The sequence below is a fragment of the Fistularia commersonii genome, chromosome 3, assembly GCF_037954325.1.
Source record: "Fistularia commersonii isolate RoL2024-O1a breed Wild chromosome 3, RoL_Fcom_v1.0, whole genome shotgun sequence".
Taxonomy (NCBI): Eukaryota; Metazoa; Chordata; class Actinopteri; order Syngnathiformes; family Fistulariidae; genus Fistularia; species Fistularia commersonii.
In genome coordinates, this window is record NC_141286.1 from 2,542,519 (window position 1) to 2,560,705 (window position 18,187).

Consider the following 18,187-nt stretch of genomic DNA (forward strand, 5'->3'; position numbering starts at 1 on the left):
TTTTAATCAAATGCAGCACGTGCACAGTCCAGAGCTTTTGTCCAATGCCCAGGGGGTTGTTTTTAATCAAATGTAGAATTATTAAGCTAAGCAATTTGCAGTCTTCTTCCGTAGCACCGAGGGTTACGGTCACTGATGGTTAATTTAATTGGCATCTGTCTTGTAAAACATAATGCAATGTGCGCTAAAATATCAATATGATGACATCACATTGAATATATTCACATTTTTGCTCATTACTGCCTGAGTCAGAGGCGACAAAATATATATAAGAAACTTTTCTTTTTATCCTCCTCTTGCCATAACTTGCCGTAAAAACAAACCACGCTGCCTTCCAGGTATTCAATTTCAGATAAATATTATTACAAATATATATACTGTGATACTTTCTTATCAAAGTTGCGCTTTCAAATCTGAGCGTACTGTTGTTTTCAGAGTTTTTTTTTCTCTTTTTTTTACCCCAAGTCTTTACCCATAAATGTTGCAAAGCTGCAATGTGCAACAACAAGCTGTGAGAAAACAGTCAATATCACATAAAAGAAGGAGCGAGTGTTGTATAAAATCGAAGTACAATCAAATAGAGAAGAAAGTCAAATCACTAGAGAAAAATTACCACAGTAGAAAAGAGAGAGAGGGGGAGAGAGAGAGAGAGACAGAAATTAAGCTTTGGATATAATAGAGGCAAATAAGAAAGATGCTGATTGAGTTGCGTTCAAACATTGGGGGGAAAAATGAAAAAAAAAACAGAAAGAAGTAGGAGTGGAGATACAGTTTAAAAAAAAAAAAAAAAAAAGCAAACAGAACCGCAAATGACATAAATGAATAAATAACGTGATGTCAAGAGTTTTTAATTCCATTACCGCAAACACCGTGACGGATGAGAGCGTGTTACTGTTTGTCCGACGCATCTTATTCCCGTTAATATCTGTCACCGATGTGAAGAAGCCGGCATTCTTTCCCCGAATCCTCGTTCAACACAACGGCGCCATTGTGCTCCGGACTAATGCCGGCAATCGGGCCGCGGGTCAAGATAATGGGGAATCCAGGTTAGCAGAAACACGAACACACAAAATATAGAGAGATTTAACCATTTAGGTCGCGTTCAAAGGTGGTCTGAACCACCAGATCACATTTTTTTTTTGTAGTTTCAATGACGGACCACATAATCTGCTAATTTCCCTTCAACTAAATATCTGGTCATTTACATATCGCTGCAGGCACGTCACAATGACTCGGTGTTTGACGGGGAAAGAAAAGCCTTTTTTAGTACCCGGTTGGATAGATTACAATGATACCAATGTCTAAATAGCCGGAACCCTCTTAACAAAAGTATAAATATATAAACAAAATTTTGTAATTAAGGAAATGTCTTGCTGATACTAAGAAACAATTCATTTCTATCATGAACGTAATCTTACTGAGGGCGTTTGCCAACAACTCATACATTTGAACTGAAAAGTGAGTCATGGAGTCTGGAGGTAGACATTTTAAGATAAGATAAGATAGAATAAGATAAGATAAGATAAGATAAGGTAAGATAAGATAAGATAAGGTAAGATAAGGTTAGGTAAGATAAGATAAGGTAAGGTAAGATAAGATAAGATAAGATAAGATAAGATAAAATAAGGTAAGGTTAAGTTAGGCTAGGTTAGGTAAGGTAAGTTAAGGTAAGGTAGAATAAGATAAGATAAGATAAGATAAGGTAAGATAAGGTTAGGTAAGATAAGATAAGGTTAGGTAAGATAAGATAAGATAAGATAAGGTAAGGTAAGGTAAGGTAAGGTAAGGTAAGGTAAGGTTAGGTTAGGTTAGGTAAGGTAAGGTAAGGTAAGGTAAGGTAAGGTAAGGTAAGGTAAGGTAAGGTAAGATAAGATAAGATAAGATAAGATAAGATAAGATAAGATAAGATAAGGTTAGGTTAGGTTAGGTTAGGTAAGGTAAGGTAAGGTAGGATAAGATAAGATAAGATATGATACAATATGATACAATAAGATAAGATAAGATAATATAAATTTCATTGATCCCTGTAGGGGAAATTTGTAAGCGTAACAGTTAGAATGCCAAAAAATAAAATAAATATGAATATAAATAGAATTGGAGGGACAGAAGACAGAGGATGGCAAGACATCCATGAATAATTTGATTGAATATCATTATTTTCAAATCAACACAATGACATATAACAGTATTTGATAACATTAATAATGAATATAATCTCTTTGTGAGACGATCTAGGTTTATGGATTAAGTGGGATGAAGGTGCACAATAAAACCAGCACACACACCTGGAATCTCTTCCTCTTTGGTTGTACATTAAAATGTGTACGACCCGTTTATCAGCTTTGCCTCCAAACTTCTATTCATTGCAAGCGCAGACGGACAAATGAGAATAAAGTATGGAGAGTCACACATTTCGCACAGAGATATTGAAAGCTCAACATGAGGGAAAATTAGCTGCTGGTTACTTATTTTTTCTTTCTCTCTCACACACACACACACACACACACACACACACCTTGAGTAAACGCCACTCTCTAGATGAAAAGTGTTGACTAAGCACTGCCCACTCAAAAGGTCGTCACTGTGTCGTCATCGAGCCGCACACACACACACACACACACACACCCACACACACACACACACAAATCAATTACTGCTTTCATCTACACAGAGTTTTATCCGTCTGAAGAGATATGTCGCTCCGACAATTCATTTGCGTTTTCCCTCTTTCTTCTGAAGTGAAAGATAAACAGAGTGACAGTTTATTTCTCACATCATGGACCAAAGACTTGCAACATCAAAATTCTTAACCTACCGAGCTATCAACCCAAAATAAAAAAAAAAAAAAAAAAAATGCCACTTTAAAACGCATTCCCCCCCCCCCCCTTTTTTTTTTTACTGTCAACAAGGCCTCTCTGGCTGAACAACGTCATCTATCTCGGGCGGGCGGGCGCAGCAGGGGCGGCCCATTTGTGAACACCTAAACCAGAAATTGATTGAGCGGGCGGTGCTGACAAGCAGCTCTACTCCGAAGAAAAAGAGGTGAAATCACAAGCAGTTTGTCCCGCACTGTATCACCCGGCTGACCCGCCGGCCGCGGAGTCTATTTGTAACAGTCAGCAGCGGCTTGGCTCTGAAATTAAATCTTTTTTTTTTTTTTTTTTTTTTTTTGGGGAAAGGCAGAAATGTAAGACCTGTCATTGTATTTCTTCTCTGGGTTTGTGCATCTCAATGAGAGCGTGATGAGTCTCCGCTGGCGCCGCACGGAGACTTACTCCGCTGAGACGCTGTTGTTTCTTTCGTTTTTTTTTTTTCCCCGTTTCGTATCGGCGGCATTTCCGCGTAAAGCGCACGGTCGAGCGGTCCGACTTATTACAGGAATGCATTTCTCTCGTAAAGATGATGCACCCGCCATGTGGCGAGACCCTTCGTCGCACCTCCAATTTGTCTAATGATCGAGTGAGTCCGTTGTTTCTATAACGAAATACATTTCTGACCGAAATGATAAGACCTTATGTTCCCGGCAGAGAGCTGCGTTCCTTTAATACAAACCTACTAGCAGGACCTTTTCGCTCTAAGCGATCTCAGGCAAAACTGTTCTACTACCTCAGTGGTGGAACAAACTTCCGGAAGCAACAAAACTAGCATCATCTCTCTCAACCTTCAAGAAACAGGTAGAAACGTTTCTCTTTCAGGACTTTTTACTGCGCTGATGCCCCAGATCAGGTTAGGCACCAAGTTAGGCTATGCAGTGTGTGTGTGTGTGTGTGTGTACATACGTGTACGTCTTTGTCTTAAAAAAAAAAAAAAAAAAACAGCTTACTGTTCTGTATATTTCCTGTGCATCTTGTATTTGCAAGTGTTATTTGCAGTGCTCATGTCCTCTATTGTAAGTCGCTTTGGATAAAAGCGTCTGCCAAATGTAATGTAATGTAAAATGTGGCGAAATGCTCTTAAAAATTACACAATACAAATGAATTCGCATTACAACGATACACGGCAAAGAGAGGTTATGGGATCCCCGCAGCCAAGGCGAGATCAGCGATATAATAATCAATTTTTTTTTTTTTACTACTGTGAAATGTATGAATTTCATCAATGCATTTGAATTAATGGGTCACGGACGTTTTTAGAAACGGAAAATCGCAGTCGGGTAATTGCGGCATCTCGCCATCCTTCTCAGCCGGTCGATGCTAGCCATGCTAAACCGCTTTACCTTCAAAATTTGTCGAAAGGCACCAGATCAGCGATTGATTCCAGCATCCCAAACAGAAAACAGTCGCGAAACACTGCAATTTAAAACCACCCACTATAAACTGCATTTGACAGCTGTTGACAAGTTTCTACATCATTTGTTCCATTTGAAAATGGAGTTAAGTAGATCAAAAAATATATACAGTAAACCCTTGTTTTTCGCGGGGGTTACGTTCCAAAAAGAACCCCTGATAGGCAAAATCTCTGAAGTAGAAACCTTTTTTTTTTTTTTTTTACAATTATTATATAATTAAATACTCTATTATACATCGCTGCTGTCGTCCTTATGTTTTCTTCTTCCTTCTTTATGGAACGAACGGAAAATTCATTCATTCCGTAATGCCGACCTACAGCCGCATAGCTTTTACCTTCCCTTAGCATGTCCAGAAGTTTAACTTTATCTGCGATAGATCGCATCTTCCGCTGCCTTTTGGGCCCTTTTGTCGCTCCAGAGCGTTTTGTCAATATTACGGGTTTTAGAGAAACTCGAAATCGCAAGAGAATTTGCACGTACGTCATGTAAATTCGGCAAGCTGTTTTACGTACGTGTACATATTAAACTGCAACGTTATTGACGCACAGGTAGTGACGAAGCGGAGTGACTTTTTAGCCAATCAGAATGCAGAACACAATGCACCATGCAAATCTGTGGGATCACTGTATATATATATATATATATACTGCTCAAAAAAATAAAGGGAACACTTGAACAACACAATGTAACTCCAAGTCAATCACACTTGTGTGAAATCATAGTGTCCACTCAGGAAGCAACACAGATTCATTTGGACTTGTTTTAAGGACATTACATCAAAGTTGGATCAGCCTGGAGTTTGTTTTTACACTTTAATTTTGAGTGTGATTCCTAATCCAGACCTCCATGGGTTGATACAATTGATTTCCATTGATCATTTTTGTGGGATTTTGTTGTCAGCACATTCAACTGTGTAAAGAGCAAAGTATTTCATAAGAATATTTCATTCATTTAGATCTAGGATGTGTTTTTTAAATGTTCCCTTGACTTTTTTGAGCAGTGTATATGTATACCCACATCATCTGGTTGTGATCATAACAATCTACAAAATCAGCACTAGCAAAGACAAGCTCAATTGTGGATGAAATAAGTAACGGTAAATAACCGTCTCTCGGTGATATTTCTGATGCGAAAAGTTGGCTATGACAGCAAATGTGCCTGTGGTAACACCTGGTCAAACACTAAAATGATCTGGAGCTGAAGAATCCACCATGTTTGATAGCTGGAAGCGCCCTGCAGGAGCTCCGGTTGCAGCTAATGTGTTTAACACACCTGCAGCTAAAGCCAAAAATGTCGAGGCCTCCGTGGACACGAGCCAGAACACGAAAGACAGTAGCCGGCCAGAAGACGGCACGGTCGAGCCCGGCTGACTCCAGCTATACGGTATTTCAATTCCAGAGAACAAAAGGAAAAAAAAAAAAAAAACTGAAACAGCCGTGTATTTTGGACGGTCGGATTTTAAAGATAACACTCGAGTGAAACATGGGAAAAGGGTTTCTGCCACGCCGTGAGGTCCAGACCCATCTGGCTGGGAAGCAACCGGTGCCAGGTGGACCTGATGAGCTGCGGGAAAATACATGCAGCGGCGATTCAGCGTGCATGGAAATAATCTGCGACAGCTACAGGTGTAAATATATATAAAAAATAAAGGGAACACAATGTGATGCCAAATCAATCGCATCAAACTGTCCACTTATGGAGCGACACGGATTCATTTTGACTTGTTTAAATGTCGTTTAAATGGCGTTACGTCCAAGTTGGATCGGCCTGGAGTGTGTTTTTACACTTTCATTTGGAGTGTAACTCCAAATCCAGACCTCCGTGGGTTCATACGTTACATTTCCATTCATCATTTTTGGGAGATTTTGTTGTCAGCACATTCTACTGTGTATTCAATAAGAATATTTCATTCATTTAGTGTACCTTTTATTTTTTGGAGCAGTCTATGTAAATAAAATAAAATAAAATAAAATAAAATAAAATAAAATAAAATAAAATAAAATAAAAATGTCCAATCAGAATCTTGCAGGAACTATTTAAACTGGATAATAAAATTGTTGATATTCATCATTTTTGGGTGATTTTGTTGTCAGCACATTCAACTGTGTATTCAATAAGAATGTTTCATTCATTTGGTGTTCCTTTTATTTTTTGGAGCAGTCTATGTAAATAAAATAAAATAAAATAAAATAAAATAAAATAAAAATAGAATAAAAATGTCCAATCAGAATCTTGCAGGAACTATTTAAACTGGATAATAAAATTGTTGATATTCATCATTTTTGGGTGATTTTGTTGTCAGCACATTCAACTGTGTATTCAATAAGAATGTTTCATTCATTTAGTGTTCCTTTTATTTTTTGGAGCAGTCTATGTAAATAAAATAAAATAAAATAAAATAAAATAAAATAAAATAAAATAAAATAAAAATGTCCAATCAGAATCTTGCAGGAACTATTTAAACTGGATAATAAAATTGTTGATATTCATCATTTTTGGGTGATTTTGGGCGTATATACACAGTGTATATACACTGCTCAAAAAAATAAAGGGAACATTTAAAAAACACATCCTAGATCTAAATGAATGAAATATTCTTATGAAATACTTTGCTCTTTACACAGTTGAATGTGCTGACAACAAAATCACACAAAAATGATCAATGGGAATCAATTGTATCAACCCATGGAGGTCTGGATTAGGAATCACACTCCAAATGAAAGTGTAAAAACAAACTCCAGGCTGATCCAACTTTGATGTAATGTCCTTAAAACAAGTCCAAATGAATCTGTGTTGCTTCCTGAGTGGACACTATGATTTCACACAAGTGTGATTGACTTGGAGTTACATTGTGTTGTTCAAGCGTTCCCTTTATTTTTTTGAGCAGTATATATTTTTTAAGAACGTCGCCTCCATCTCACATTCTTGTTGGTCCATGACTTGAAGCTGCATTTTCAGCCCAATTAGACATTACCTCTAGGCCAGTTACATTAGCCTTTAACTGCTCTCTTGTACACAAATGCATTGCTCTTGCACAGCCTTGTTCACATCACACTCTGCAGCACGACCTGATTGCCACCCGAGGGAATTAGCGTAGAGATCGGAGGAGGGAGTACCTTACAGTGTGTGCCTGCTTGAATAATGATCCCCCAATTATATTAGCAGAAGTACAATTATTCAGCCATAATGACTTGTGTCAGCAGTCGGTGACTTGAGGGGGGGAAAGGAATGTTAAATGGACGTTTTCCGCGCACAATGCTAGGGAACTTCATCTCTCCTTCCGAGCATGCGGATGTAAAAATGTATCGGCTGAATCTGACACAGGAAATGAACAGCGGTGGACGTGATTTAACATGACAAAGAGCTTTGCTGGGAATTAGTCCGCTCGCTGATTAGACGACAGCCGGGCAAAAAAAAAAAAAAAAAAGAAAAAAAAAAAAAAAAAGAGGCCCGTTTTGAAGTAATTCATTTGAACCCGGTGGATGCGGGATTTTTAAGATTTGGCCGATCGTCAGGTGAGTCCCGCGAGACGCCGGCGGCCGGCTACCGCTTTTTGTTCTAAACAGCCCGAAGGATTTTTTAATTTTTTTGTAAACGCTTCGCAAACGCGTCAGTTTTAATCGTATGAAACTTCACGTGACGAGAAACCAATTAGCAGAGACGATAACACGATGTTCGACGGGAAGTGCGCGAGAAATGAACCTCTTTGTATCCATATTGTAAAATAAAAATGGGATGCAACGGATCAATCTTCCAATTCTTGATTTTAGATCCGGATTTGATTTATTTTGTTTATTAGTTTTTCTAATCTGAACAATTATACCCTAGCCTGTGTTAAGGTTGTTTTCCCCCTATAGTTAAATAAAATCTTAAAATAATCATGCATTCATTTACTATCTATAAGTAAGTATAAGTAGCATAACGGTTATTATGTGAAAAAAATAATAAAAAAATACAATAAATATGAATATTAATATAAATAGATACATTTATTCATATATATGAATATGATATATGTGTGCTGTGAGGCGGAAGCGCTAACCACTGGACTGCCTGCTGCTAAAATATTATTTCATGTTGTTTCTTTTCAGATATATTAACTAGTTTTCAAGGTATGAGGAGGTAAATTTAATGGCAATTTATTTTTCGTTTTTTTTTTTTTTTTTTAACAGAGGCCTGCATTTATTTTCTAGAATTTTTTTCGACATTTTCGACAAGTTTGTATTCATTTTAAGGCTGATTTGAAGTAGCTCAGGTAATCACAGGCTATTTGTCCTGCAAATATCCAATAATTGAGGTAGGAATTTAATCTAATAAAGTTTCTCTTCATTGTAGGAGTGAGGTAACTTTAATTGACTTATTGCAACATGTTGTTAAGCTTTCATTTGAATCTGTGAAAGAGGAACCAATTGAATGGCACTATAACTCTTCTTTTTTTTCGTGCAGATTTAAGTAGGTGAAAAATGTGAAATAAATTACAAAGGGCATGATTGCTGAAAACAGTCGACAAGGTGAGATAGATAGATAGATAGATAGATAGATAGATAGATAGATAGATAGATAGATAGATAGATAGATAGATAGATAGATAGATAGATAGATAGATAGATAGATAGATACGCTATCGATCAATCAATAGATAGATAGATGGATAGATACGCTATCGATCGATCAATAGATAGATAGATAGATAGATAGATAGATAGATAGATAGATAGATAGATAGATAGATAGATAAATAGATAGATAGATAGATACGCTATCGATCGATCAATAGATAGATAGATAGATAGATAGATAGATAGATAGATAGATAGATAGATAGATAGATAGATAGATACGCTATCGATCAATCAATAGATAGATAGATAGATAGATAGATACGCTATCGATCGATCAATAGATAGATAGATAGATAGATAGATAGATAGATAGATAGATAGATAGATAGATAGATACGCTATCGATCAATCAATAGATAGATAGATAGATAGATAGATAGATAGATACGCTATCGATCGATCAATAGATAGATAGATAGATAGATAGATAGATAGATACGCTATCGATCAATCAATAGATAGATAGATAGATAGATAGATAGATAGATAGATAGATAGATAGATCGATCCACATATATACAGGTTTTTAATACAAATGTAACTTTATTGATCCCCATTGGGGAAATTCCTTTGTCATCGTTGCATCACAGTTATTAAAGTTAAAAAAATAAGTACGATAAATATGAATATAAATGTAAATAGATTTATTCCTATAAATATGACTATAATGTTTGTGCTGTGCGGCAGAAGCACCAACCACTGCGCTGCCTGCTGCTAAAATATTATCTAATATCATTTCTTTTCAGATATATTACCTAGTTTTCAAGACATATAAAGGTATTTTCATAGCGATTTACTATTCACACATATGAATATATGTGTATATACATATATATATATATATATATATGTCATAAAATATATAATTCAACTGAATAAAAAATAGTGGAACAGCATTCAATACCGGTTGAAAATGGTCCATGAAACTAATTTCAAGCGACGAATCGCAAGATTTAGTTATGGAGTTTTAGAAAGAAGCGTCCAGGCCGAGCACATTCGGAACGGCTGGTTATTGATCGGCACTGGAACCACTAACACGTCCGTAAAACTTTTCTTCAAAAGCTTTTATTTACTGTTCAAGCTGCAGCCTCGGGCCCTCAATGTTAAAACCTACACATTTTTAATGATCACAATATACATGGTTTAAAAGCACCTTCCAAACTTGACTTTACTGATACTGAAAAGAATTCTGTTGTGTTGAAATAAATTGCGATACCAAATATAAATTGATGACGAATGAAACAAATGCTGTCTTACGATCTTTATCGTGTACAACAACACTTAAAATAGAGATAATACTTTCCTGCTTAACAATTCTATATTTTTAAATCCTTCTAACAGATTCAGCTCATTTCCTTTTGCTGCCAGTTCACTTTTATTTGAAAATCATTAGGACTTGTAATGCAATTTCAAATAATCAATGAAAAAACACCTAGAAATGACCTGCCAATAAACAGGAAATCACTTAGGTGTCAGTTAGCAGACGCCTAAAATGCAGGTGCAACTCCTTTAGAAAATCAGCTAAATTACTTGGGAAATTGTCCCAAATCACCTTCCAAACAGCAAAAAATCAATCCTACATCAGTGCTAAAAGCCAAACAGAAACCATCTAAAGAAATAACATGTCCAAATACAACAAATGTCCAAGAAACCACCCTTAAATAAAAATTAAATCAGGAAGAAATCATCTCATGTTCAAAGAACTCCATGAAAAATAAAGCAGCTAAATGAGTGATGCTATTTGAATAGCGCTACCTTTTTGGCCAGAGATAAATAAGCATTGCAGCGAAGAAACCCCGCGACTTAATGGATCATAGTTGGCCGAGAAAAAGCGACGACAGCTTCAAAAACATGCTATTCTTTGACTTGGCTGGCGTCGAAATCCATCACCGAGTGTTTTCCCTCTCTTCTATTCTGCGTTGACTTCCTCCAGCGCCCGACATGAGCATCACCCGACGGCATCTTCTGCTGCAGCCCACGTCCCCGCCGTTAATAAAAACAAAACAAAAAAAACAAACAAAAAAAAAATCTTGATTGACATTTTTGCAGCAATTTCATAATATTCAATCAAAATATTCAAAATTCTAAACCTCAACTTCCGGCACACCGAGCTGCATAAAAATTATATAAATGTGAGAGCTTGGTTTTTAAATTTCTCCACCGATTATAAAGGCCACATTTTCCATTTCCATATTTCAGTATTAGAATATGTTGATTGATGAGAAAAATCGAGCAATAAGAATAAGAACAAATTTATTTATCCCGGAGGAAATTGTTGTGCCAGAGTTAAGAGAAAAAAATAACAATAATAAATAATAGTAGAAAATTGTATAAACAGTAAAAAAAGAAAAAGGGGGGGGGGGGTGAGAAATACAAATGAATTATAAAGTGTCTTAAGTAACAAGTGAAAGATGAGTGCACAAAAGTATGAAAATTGTTGCAAATGCAGCTGTTATGAAATGAAAAATTGCACATTTATGAATATATATTCAGATGAATTATTACGATTTACAGCAAGTGGATGAGATTTTTTTTTTTTTTTTTAAGGTTTAAGATTATGAGATTCCCAAAATACATTTTTTATCAGTAAATCAGCGATTGTAGCAACATCACCAGTTGTTTTAATGTTTATAGTGGTTTGACAGCAATGAGTTGATTAAAATACTGACGCCAGATGAAGTTAAAATTATGTTTTTTTCAAGTTAATTTACCGAAATCCGGCGCCTTCAAAACAATTAATGTTAGGTAGCCACACAAGGTTAATCTCTGCTGAGCCGCTCAAGTTTAGGAAATCTGATGTTTCACTGAACTCAAGTGAAACGGGTTGTTAAAAAGTGCTAAACAGTATCATCTGTCGAAACGGAGAAATATTCAAATATCGGTATGCAAGAAATCCGCTCCCAAAATATATGCTAAATGTTTGCCTCGAAAAGGCCGGAATGGCAAGAAAACGTTGAGAAAACTTGAAAAAAATACATAAAAAAAAAAAAAAAGACTTAAGATGTGATGAAAATGTCACATGACTTGGAGTTGGTGAGTTCAAAAAAATGGGAGAAAAAAAAAATATTTTTTTTTATTAAATATGAAATACTTTTTAATTATGAAATAAAATTATCTCAATAATATAATATAAATTAATAATAATAATTATTAAATCATTAAAGTTGAAATGTGATCCTGATAAGCCTCCGCTCATCCGGACCACAGGTAAATAATACTATTAAAATGGATACTATTTGAAGAAAATATGGCATAACAAATCTATGACACTTTTTTTTTTTTTTTTTTTTCGCTTTTTGGTAGAGGAAGAAACATTGACCGCCATCATTTTAAAATTTCATCTCATTGGGTTTTGGTGTTGGAGCCCACAAGTGGAGCCTAAAGTAATTTAAGTTGGATGCGTGGAGTCGCGAGCATCATTTATGCGCCTTCAGCTCTGCGGCGCCTCCCGTTCTTCCAGGCGAAGCAGATTTTCAGTTTGAATCCATAAAGCGGTGGCGGAGGCGGAGGGTTGGGGGGGAAAACTGGAATCAATTATCTAATGCTAATGACTCCAAATTAATGTTGACATGATTTATTGATGGAGAACTGATGCAGCACCTTGACATTTCCTAACAAGACCACATGCTAGATGCTTCGCCGGCGTTCACGCTCTCTTCTGGAGATCTTTTCCCGCGGCATCTCGTTCATTTAATTCCAATTTCAGGTAAATTGTAATTAATGTTATTAATTTACCGCCTTAACATTCGGCTCTTTTTTTTTTTAAACCGTTTTTTGCAGTTTATTTCCAGTTGCTTTGGGCTCTTCGACGCGGGTATTTTCATAAGATTCCTGACTTGTTTTCCAGTTCTGATAAGGAACGTCCAGATTATGGCGTAACTTTAATTCCCGATCAGTAATTTTCCTTTTATTCCTGCAAAACTCTTTTCTCACGGGATTAAATCAGACTTTCGGTATTACGTGCATATTGTCCAATTTTCAAAATCAGGACCGGATGTGGCCGCAAATTTAACCCTTGTGTTGTCTTGCGGGTCAAAAGTGACCCACTACCGTGTTTAGCTGTAGAAGAAAACACCTTAACCTATTTTTTTCCAACTTGAAATTTTATGCCTTTTCCTAAAGAGACCCCATAATTAGAAAAAGTGATACTTCTTTTTTGTTTATGTTTCCATGTGGGCTGTACACCACTAGGGTACAAAGATTGTCTTATGGGTCATTTTTGACCCGTAGGACAAGGGGAGTAAACACAATGTTAAGATCGAACCAGGGTTAATTCTGGCAACTTTGATATGAGGATTCAAGAACATCTCAATAATATTCAACAGCCTTTTTCTCTCCCAGCAGGCATGGGAACCCTCCCGGTTGCCAAAATGCAAGTCGGTGCGTTCACACTCGCTGCGAGAGGAGGCTGTAGCGCGACAAAGAAGGAAAAAAAAAAAAAAAAATGGAGCATACACATATGAAAATGACAAAGACAGACAATACTGCCAGGCATCTGGGCTGACACGACCGGCGTTCACCGGCATTCCAGCAGTCGTGGAGGACAATGGCGGCCTCACACACACACACACACACACACCAGCAGCACCAACGGAGGGGAAGAAACACCAGTACCCGACACACAACCCCCTCCTAAAAGCCTGGATGAAGAGGGGAACCAAAGAAATCCCAACTCTCACTCAGAGTGCAGGGGGTTGCGGGGGGTGCAGAGCGCTGGCATTTGGCACAAACAGACGCTCACAAAGCCCCCGGGACCCCTGAGATGAAGGAGAAGCGAGGGGAAGGGTGGAGGGGGGAAGCAGCAGGACGGGGAGGCGGAGGAGGAGGGTTTTTTTTTTTTTGCTGTAATGCCATTCCAAGCAGGCAGCCTGTGGAGCAAAGCGCTCGGGGAGAATGAGAACAAAAACCGAGCGGAGGGAGGGTCTCCGATGCCCTCCTCCTCCTCCGTGTGGAGGTCAGTGTGCCGGGCAGGGAGGTCAGCTGCTGTGTGTGTGTGTGTGTGTGTGTGTGTGTGGTGGGGGGAGCAACGGGCCTCCTCTGCAGTGTCTCATGCACACATTTGCAGCAGGCAGGACACAGAGGGTGGAGCTGCAGGATTCACTCCATCCATCCTGTCAACAGGCTAGTGAGGAGTGAACTAGTTTGAGCTACATGTTTGGAAAATGCGTCTAAAATATGCGATTCATCCCTACAAGAAGTTAGAAATTAAAGGAAATAGATAATAAAAACACTTAAAACTGCCTTATACTAAAAGGTAATTATTTTCTCCAACTCGTATTCTTATTATTTATTGTTCTCGACGGCCAGGTTAGCATTTTGCATGGCAGCTCTGCCTTGTGGTGTGTGTGTGTGTGTGTGTGTGTGTGTGTGTGTGTGTGTGCAATTCACTGTACAGCGCTTTGAAACTACAAGGTGTGAAGGTGCTATATAAGTAGACAGCATGATTTAAAATGATAATATAAACAACGGATATAAAGATCTTGATATTTAAAAAAACCCTTGACGCAATATCATGAGATATATGCTACATATTATATAGATATGCATAAAACCCTTACATTTAAGAGTTTTATGCATATGTTTTTTATGCTTTTTTGTAAGCAGGGGGAATTAAGCAGATTGTTATTTGCAACCTTTTATTTTCAGGTACGTTCACTTCACCATGCTAACATGGAGATCTCAAACCACTGCATGTTAAACTGCAGGTTAAGGATTTCTTTCCTGAGTCAAATATCACAGTTTGAGCCGCCTGTGACCGGATATCACTGCTGGTACCAGTTGATTATTGGATTTTTTCTTTTTTTTTTTTAATACCTCCTAAAGTTCTCCATCTTTTTGAGTGCAAATGACTTGTAGGGACTTTTATTAAAAATGAAAAAAACAAACAAGAAAAGGTCCAATCTCGATGAAATGGTATGATTGACAACTGAGATACAGCTAGGAAAGATTCCCTCGGGGTGTTTGACTACATTACTCTGAGTTTGTCCATTAAAATGCTAGTTTTCTTCCCTGACAGGTGCAGATTGTTATTAAAAGTGTCTGACGTACCAGCGTGAGAGGGTTTTTTTTGCTGTTACCCTGCCAACATTTAGAGTGTCATGATGCCAATGTGACAAAAATCCAAGTTCAGTATGTAAATAATTTGTGAGGTTACATAATGGTTTGATTTCCGTGCAGAAATAAACCTTCTGTTTTTTTTGGGTTTTTTTTATTCATCTTTTTTAATAAATGGGACCTGACCTGACTGCGGGTTTAGGCTTTCTTTGACAAAAAGTGGGCCTTGTTTGGAGGAAAAATCCGGCAATAATGAAAAATGGCTTGGTGTGCTTTATATATTAAATAAAGTGGGATAGAATATGCAGTTCCAATAGGTAAAATATATTTTAATGCTGTCCTCAGACCTTATTTCATTAAATGATAATGCTAAATAAGCTGCAAAATCCATGAGTATTAAATGTTAATGTGAGTTTAGAAAAGCAAGTGATTTCAAGGTGAAAAGCCAACCTATAAAGTTATTTATTGACAAGAAGAGATTGATTTAAAGACATTTTTAAGATTGATTTGATATAAAAAAAATAAATTAAAAAAAAATTGGTTCTGGGGAATTAAAAAAATATAGATTAAAAGGGTCAGATTTAGGTTGGGTTTGAAATAAAAAAATGCTTGAAGGAAATAAGAACATCAACAGATTATAATAAATCGTACTATTTATACCTTTTTTGGATATTTATCAAATGCTGGTCGGAGAACTTAAACATAACAACATCAACTGCATCCACACCAAATATCACGGCACAGATTTCACAACATTTAACCAAATATCAGCTGAAAATGTGCATAAAACATTGTGCTCTGACATTTAACATATAAAATAATAAACGGGGAAGCTTTAATATTGGGAGCAGATTAGCCGACGAAGGAATTTAATATTAAAATCCACTCAGACCTCCTGGAAAAAAACAACAAAAAAAAAAAAAAAAAATCCATACTGCCTCAAAATATGATCAAAAAAGAGCGACATTAAGAGTGACGACAACTATTTAGCTAAATAAATGAAAAACACACAAGGACACGACAGGCAGAACCACAACTACATACAAGAACTACATATTTGGATGATTGTTGGTCAGATTCGCGTCGGCGTGGTGAGTTTTGCTAAAATCCTGGCGTGTTCTCTGTCTCACGCGTCTCTCTGCTCTGTGAGAATCATCTTACGCCGGGAAAAAGTGCTTCGGTGTAAGATTTCTCCTCCCAATTAACTGGAGGTCACATGGCCGGGGTGTGTTTTGGTCCGTGCATGTGAAAAATACAAATTAGAAATAGCAAGAAAGTATTCAGAAGCTCGGAAAATTAGAATATTGTGATAAAGTTCTTTATCTTCTGTAATGCAATTAAAAAAACATTTTTTTTTTAACTTTTTTGTGATATTCTAATATTTTGAGATAGGATTTTTGAGTTTTCTTAAGATGTAAGCCATAATCAGCACTTTTAAAATAATAAAATAATAATAATAATACATAGGTTTTCTATAGCGCTTTTCATGACACTCAAAGACGCTTTACAAGTGAGAAACAAAGGGCTTGCAATATTTCAGTTGATTTGTAATGAATCCAGAATTTATGACATTTTTCTTTTTGTAATTGCATGACAGAAGATAAAGAACTTTATCACAATATTCTAATTTTCTGAGACAGTCCTGTATTTATATATATATATATACATACATACATGGATTCTGAGTATCTGAATTCATACCATCCACGACACAATGGACACAAATATAAGGCCGCACGTGTAATAATTCAAAGAAAAAAATCTAGTTGGACTGTTTTCAACCGACAACAAGTTTAAGTTGGTAAATAATCTGCATAATAAAGATCCAGAGATTCTCCATGAGCTGCCCGAGGATGGACACCAAGGACCAGGGAGGAGGAGGAGCTGGAACAAGCAGCATTCACAGAGGACAGCTGTTTGGCCAAATGTCTGATGAAAGGTGAGAGGAGGAGAGGGGTGCACATTGCCAGATGTGTGTGTGTGTGTGTGTGCATGTGTGTGTGTGTGTGTGTGTGTCTTTGGACTCCCGACCCACCCCTTCTCATTTGAACCTTCCTGCATCCCGATGATGGCTTTTGCAGAAACCTGACAATAAAGATGACTCCACCCTGCCTTGAGAGCAGCCCTCCGGAGACTACTGGTAACCTTCACCGTGCGTGCACGCTTCTGTGCACGCACACTTGTTTCCACTGATGATGAGTGGGACCTTTTTAAAAACAAAATAAAATAAAATAAACAACAGTTGTTGCTTGTATGATTGCATCTCTGAACCTCATCTGCAAGGCGATATATGGAGGGGGGGGGGGGGTCATTAACATGCACACGCGTGACGGGATTTTTTTTTTTTTCACGCCGAAGTTATCCGTGATCGATCACACGCACGCTCCTGCACGCCGTGCACGCAACCTCCTTCCATCAAACCACCAACAGTAAATCAGTGGCTCCGGACTCCTCGGTCGTCCCGTGCAGCTGCAGCTGCAGCCCCGCGGCTGCTCTTTCGCCAGCCGTCACCTCCGAACCCCCCCTTCACACACACACACACACTCAGTGGAAGACCCACGCAAGCTGCGGCACAGTAAAAACCGCGCACAGCGTGGGTCAAACACCTTGAGATATGAAGAAAACGCATCACTATGAAGAAGGACGGAGGCGAGAAACCCCCCGCACAAACCGCACACCTCTAACTTTACACTCTATGCATGCATGCATGCATGCATGTGTGTGTGCGTGTGTGTGTGTGTGTGTGTGTTTGCGTGGATTATCAGCGGGACTCACCCGGCCACGCTGCAGGATCTCCCGGTGGAAAAAAAAAAAAAAGTCCGTGTTACTCCGTTAGTATCATCCACGGGAGCGGAGCCGTTGTGACCGACTGCTTGCAGACTGGCTGCTCTCTATCTCTTTCTCTTTTTCTCTCTCTCTCTTTCTCTTTCTCTTTCTCTATCTCTCTCTCTCCATCTCTCTCTCTCTCTCTTTCCCTGTTCTGCTGCGCGCTCCCGACGCAGCCGGTGCGCGGGCACAGCGCAGCCTACCGGAGAGTGCACGGATTTTTCTGTTTTACCTGTCGTTTTTTTTTTTTTTTTTTTTTTTTTTTTAAAATTAACCTTGAATTTATATAAACGGGGATTCCAAGAGATGCACTTTTTTTTTTTTTTTTTTTTTGAAGAGAGGACTTTATTAACATGCGAGGAGCTTCAACACCGGCGGAAAATATCTGGAAATGGAA

The 18,187-nt window shown here is 37.7% G+C and overlaps 1 protein-coding gene across 1 annotated transcript in view; it reads right to left on the reverse strand.

Moving 5' to 3' along the window:
- fat3a (FAT atypical cadherin 3a) overlaps window positions 1-17,942 on the reverse strand; it is a 206,365-nt gene extending 188,423 nt beyond the window's left edge. Inside the window, exon 1 of the mRNA XM_086141306.1 lies at window positions 17,740-17,942. The gene's annotated coding sequence lies outside the window, so the exon portion shown is untranslated. The remainder of the gene's footprint in view (window positions 1-17,739) is intronic.
- Window positions 17,943-18,187: the final 245 nt, after the last annotated feature.